This window comes from Dipodomys merriami, unplaced genomic scaffold (genome assembly GCF_024711535.1).
Source record: "Dipodomys merriami isolate MVZ:Mamm:240054 unplaced genomic scaffold, mDipMer1.0.p SCAF_5, whole genome shotgun sequence".
NCBI lineage: Eukaryota > Metazoa > Chordata > Mammalia > Rodentia > Heteromyidae > Dipodomys > Dipodomys merriami.
Window position 1 is genome coordinate 1,938,942 of NW_027206068.1, and position 5,573 is coordinate 1,944,514.

The following is a 5,573-nucleotide window of genomic DNA, read 5'->3' on the forward strand; positions in this document are numbered from 1 at the left end:
CCAGCTTTGCATCAGGAAGCTGTAGGCTGCCAAGACCCATGTAGACCAAGCCATAACCTCTCACCAGATCCTCACTTTCTAGGCTATAACTGAGGATCTTGTATCAACCTGAGACCTGCGTTTGAGGTTCTAGGTGTGTGTTATACGGCTTGCATGGGGGTTCTTGTCAGTTAACTGACTACCTTCCTAGACATTCTGAGGTCTGTTAGTGTGTTTCAGAGACACAGGAGGACCACAGGAGACTGCAGTCATGTGTCTGCCTGGGTTTAATGTCCTCATCTTCAAGACAGTGTCAGACGCTTGTTCTGCCCTCCTCACAGTGAGTCTGAAATTCTGAACAAGAAAGTACTTTAAGGAGTGGCCAAGGCAGTGGATAATGTTAGAGGACCCGTCTCACATGTGGGAAGCCCTGGGTTTTATCCTATGATTGAGGTCATTGGCTTCCAACTGTATGAACTGAGTGTCTTAATATCTTCTTATTTAGGGATTTGGTTTACATGAGTTATTTAGGAAAGAAGTGTGTAGTTTCCATCAGCAGCCATAAATTTTACCTTTGCCAGGATTCCTAATTCTCCATTCATCCTGAGTACCTCTAATGAATTTGAATTTTAACCTGAAAAAAATAAAAACAACGTTCTTTAGGGCAGTTCTATAAGTGAAAAAAATAATTCCTGTACATTTTTATAACTGGAAATATATTCATTATTCCATTTCTGAAGGACAGATATCCTGGACAGGATAGAGTTGACAGGCTTTGGGATTTGATAATTATTTGTTTCAATGCTGAACATATTGAGATATCACTTCTTGGCCTCTTTTTTATTTATTTTTGCTACCCTTGGTGTTTGAACTCAGACCTGGGCACGGTCTCTGAGCTGCTTTTCCTTAAGGCTAGCATTCTACCACATGAGCAATCACACCACTTCCATCTTTTTCTGAATGGTTTATTGGAGATAAGAGTGTCATGGAGCTTCCTACCTTGGCAGGCTTTGACCTGCAATACTCAGATCACAGCTTTCTAAGTAGCTAGGATTACAGGCCTGAGCCATCAGAGCTTAGCCTTTCTTATCTTCAATGAGAAAATTATGATCTGGGAAATCCTGAAGGGCATCTTCCTGTCAGCTAGGCAGATGCATGTGGGTAATGAACCTGAGCATATGTTCTAAATGTCATATCAAATGTGTTTAACACCCATCAGAACTGAATGAAAAGAATAATGCAACTAGAGTAGACACCATGGGGTCTAAAGAAAGCACTAATAGTAAAATGGAAATAAGTATATTGAAGAATTACAAGTTTGGATTTTGATGAACTGTTTGACCTTAGGTCTCACCCTCAGTAAGCTGACCCCTACAGTGCAGGCATGCCTCCAGCCATTTCTGTGCTGGTTATTTCTGAGAAAGCAATTTGCTTCAGTTCTGGGCATGAGTCTGAACCTCCATCTTCTTTATTTCAATACCATCTTAGCTGAGATGGAAGGCATGAACCACCATGCCAGTCTCTTCTTTTGACATGGACTGCCATGAACAATTTTGCCCAGGCTGGTATCAAACTCTTAATCTTTCTAATTCTAACCCCACAGGTAGCTACTATTAAAGGTATGAGCATTGGCACCTAGACTACGATGTAATCAGTAAATATTTGAAAGAGCAATCTATATAAGCCACCAAAGGAAAAAAATGTACATCCTAGAAGTGTCTAGGATTATATGGGGAAGGCCTGTAATGCTATCTTAACAAGGAGGTTGAAATGATGGTGGCAGTTTGAAGCCACATGGAATGCAAAGACCTGGGGAGTCTTTTCTGTCATTAAGAACCAAAAAAGTGGAGCTGTGGTACAGATGGTAGAGGACCAGCTTCAAGCAGAAAAATTTTAGGGATAGGGTGCAGGCCCTGAGTTCATGCCCCAGTACAGTACACACAAATTAGTGTTCTTCTGGCCCAAATGTTAAGCTCTGTGGGTAATGCCCAGACGGAATGGGATTCTTTGTATCTGTGACCTCACAGAAGCTGCTATGAGGGAACACAAGCACTAAGAATGTAAAGGAGCAGCCTGGGTTGGGTTTTTTGCCCACATGGCAGAGAGCTCGTGGTTGGTGACCTGTTGGACTTATATAGATAGACAGGTGGTCAAAGTTTCAGATTTGGTTGGTGGGTTTGTGATTTGTCAGGTTTGTGGATTGGGCTAATTGATTTACCATTTGAATTTTACTTTAGTTTACTTACCCCCTCCTTTTTTTTTCTGTTTAACTGATTGTTGCTTCCTTCTTAAGAAGTTTTTTATTTTTTAAATATTTTTCTTCTTTTTTCTGGATAGTCTCCTTAGTTCTGTTGTTTATTACATACTTATATATTATTATATTTTATTGTGATATTCTGATTTATTTACTTATATTCTTGTTTATATATTATTATATACTTTTACATATATATGTGTATATATATATATATACATATATATACATAACTGGATAGCATCATTAACCTTGTGTTGGCCTTGGGGCCACTTCCTAGAGGAGGAGGTACCCATGACTCAGTACAGGTCCTGAGGACCATCGGTGTGGGGGGCTTTGGCCAGGTCATATTGGCAGAGCACCTCTGCACGGACACCGTGGTGGCTGTGGAACTCCTAGAGTAAAGAGACGAGCCCTTCTTCACCGGTGAAGTGGACATAGGAGTCCGTGGAGCACTGTTTCAGGTGATGGAAAGAAGGGCGTGGCCACAGGAGGTGGAGAGGCCAGGCGGGGGAGACCTGGTGGACAATTCATGAGGGAGGCAGAGTGGGGTGGGGGGACGCCGGCCTCTCTCGAGGCCCATCGTGAGCGCCCCTGCCACGAGAGTGCCATCGCCACGGGGCCTGAGGCCGGAGACCATCCTGCTGGGTACCAGGGGCGATGCCCAGCCTGAGACTCGGGCTCAGCGCGAGGTTCACACCCGGGAGGAGCCAGACGGTGAGTGCGGCGCTTTAGCCTTTGGGACCCCAGACCTTCTTCAGCACCAAACATATGATGGCGCCCAGGTGGGCATTTGGAGCCTGGGCGTGGTGCTGCGCTGTAGGGTGGGTGGACCAGGGGCCGCATAGAGGGGAGAGCCAGCGGGGGGACCCTTTGACGAGGGAGGTCCTGAGCCACAGGAGCAGGATTGGGAAACCCTTCTCCGAAGAGATAGGGAGCTTCTCTGCTTACTTCATGATTGCTGCTCCTGAGCAGAGGCCCTCGCTGGGGTAAGTGCCCGGGCACCCCCGGCCCAGGCCAACTTGAGCCATCATCACCAAGTCCTAGCACGAGTCCCCCAAAACAGCCGGACCCCACCACCCTGGACATAAGGTGCCACCTGGACTACAACCCAGGGGAGGTGCGGGCAGCCCTGTCAGGCAGGACCTTGAATGCCTGCGGCCCCAGGGGGACCTGGGGCGTCCCCTCACCCGGAAGGCGAGGCCCTGCTTCCTGGGCCTCCCCCTGCCCTTCTGCAGATCCGTCCTTCTACACTGCTTCACCGAAGACAGCAAGTGCTCCTGCTTGTCATCCTGCCACCTGCCTGCCCCTCCCCTAGCACGGGAGGCAGGAGGGTGGCAGGAGATGGACCACCACGTCTGGTCTGTGCCTTCTCCCTGAATCCTCTGTAAGCCCTTGCACAAGGGGCACAGAAAGGCAGGCAGAAGGCAGCCTGCCGCCTCTCTCAGAGCAGCAGCACGAACCGCAGCCCCAACCTGTGTCTCCAGCAGAGGCTGAAAGAGGCTCAAGAAGAGGAACACCAAGTACCTCAGAAGTCTCTTCTGTGACCCCCCCCCCCACATAACATGAGTCCTGGAGAGAACAGCCTGGAAAGACAGCCTAGAAACAATGCCGGTAGGCATGGAGGTGTGCTCTACCTTGCTTTACGGCTATCCTTCTCAGACGACCAATGCTTGTATGGGGTTATCATGGGGATGGGGGACAGAGGAGTGTCCAAAGGGACAGAGTTCCCGGAAGAAGGAATCATGATAGGTCAGTTTGGTGAAATAGTAACAAATGCTGTCCTGAGTTTCACCTTTCTCTCTTCTTGCAGCTTAAGTGCAGAGACAAAAACATATCATCATGGGGGATGATGATACAGCCCAAAGCTGCCTGGGGTGGAGGGTCCTCTACTCCCACCTGGAACACCATCGGACCTCTTCCTCTTCTTCCTCCTCCTCCTCCACCTCCTCCTCCTCCTCTTTCCATGGTCCCTAATAAAAATCCTGTTAAGTTTCTCACCTTTGTCTTTAATGCAAAAGCTCTGAGAAAACTCAGAATCATATCTTAAAATGATAAAATGCTGTGTATGTACAACCTAGAATCAGGGGAGATCCAGTCAAGATGGCGACGAGACGGTAGGGGAACATCACAGCTCTCTCCAACCAAATAGAGTTAAAATGATCAGTTTCCCCAAGAGATCGATAATATCCAAAAAGTGAACAGAGAAATACAGGAACTGGAAAACAGAAAAACAAAACCCTCAGACCTGCACAATGACGGTACAGTGTGAAGATCCTTCCCCCGCCCCTTACTGAGACACAGCTCTGTGTCAAGGCGGAATAGTGGCCCAGCCTGCAGCTGCCTGGGAAGTCAAGAGCCACAACGTTCTGTAGAACTCCAGAAAACTCCTTCAGCGCCCAACCCAGAGAGGGTAAACAGAGACAGAAACCAGAGATAAGGTACTCTGAAACCCAGGCCTGGAGTTCCCACCATCACCCAGCCCAGCACACAATCATCACAATGGAGGTCAGTGGCTACCACCAATCTACAGCACACAGATACACCGCCCTATAGCCCTTAACCAATTACAGGTTAAGTGAGTACCCCACAGGGAGGCACACACACCACACACACACACACACACACACACACACACACACACACACACACAGGAAACCAGCCCAGCGGTAACACCCAAAGGGACGGACCCCTTCCCATTCCACCAGGGCTACTGTCTCACTGAAACTGGGAATTGTAAAGTGCCCCAGCAACCAGTGGAGCACACCCAGCCTGCCAGGCTTGATGAAGGGCACCCTTGGGAGGGAGCTTGAACATGCCTGGTCCCTGGCAGAAGTCCGGAACTGCATGCACAGGCTGGCTCCCAGCCAGTTCCCCCCAGGGAGGGAGTTCAAGCAGATTAAACCGAGGGTATCTAGCTGAAATCGGCCTCCAGCAGCCTGTGTAGTATAGCCAGAGTGTCCCTGGGAGGGAACCCAGGCAACCTATGTTGCCGGTCCCCTGGCTGAAGCTGGGAACTGTGAACAGGCTATAACAATTGGCCGCAGAAGGAGCCTCACCTACGTGCCCCCAGGCAGAAGTCTAAGCAGCCTATACTGCCTGTCTCTGGCTGAAATCAGGAACTGCACTGGCAGGCTCCAACAGCTTGTGAAACAAGCCCCTTCTGTGTGCACCAGGCAGGAGATTGGGCAGCTCAGGCCACCAGTACCTGGCTGAAGTAGGGATCTGTGAGTGGGCTCCAGCCAGCAAATGGTGGAATACATCCAGCCTACCAGGTCCTCCCTAAGAGCACCCCTGGGAGGAATCTCGAGCAGCCTAGGCTTCTGATCCTTGGCTGAAG

At 49.0% G+C, this 5,573-nt stretch overlaps 1 long non-coding RNA gene across 5 annotated transcripts; it reads left to right on the plus strand.

Annotated features, from left to right (window-relative positions):
- Positions 1–214: 214 nt before the first annotated feature.
- LOC138810021 (uncharacterized) lies at positions 215–4,230 on the plus strand. 5 transcript variants are annotated; one of them, XR_011366986.1, is made up of 4 exons: positions 215–319; positions 2,578–2,950; positions 3,721–3,847; positions 4,047–4,230. It is a non-coding gene; the product is annotated as an uncharacterized lncRNA (long non-coding RNA). The 5 variants fall into 5 exon arrangements; XR_011366985.1 differs by having other exon boundaries at positions 3,724–3,847; XR_011366989.1 differs by having other exon boundaries at positions 2,578–2,697.
- The last annotated feature ends 1,343 nt before the right edge of the window (positions 4,231–5,573 follow it).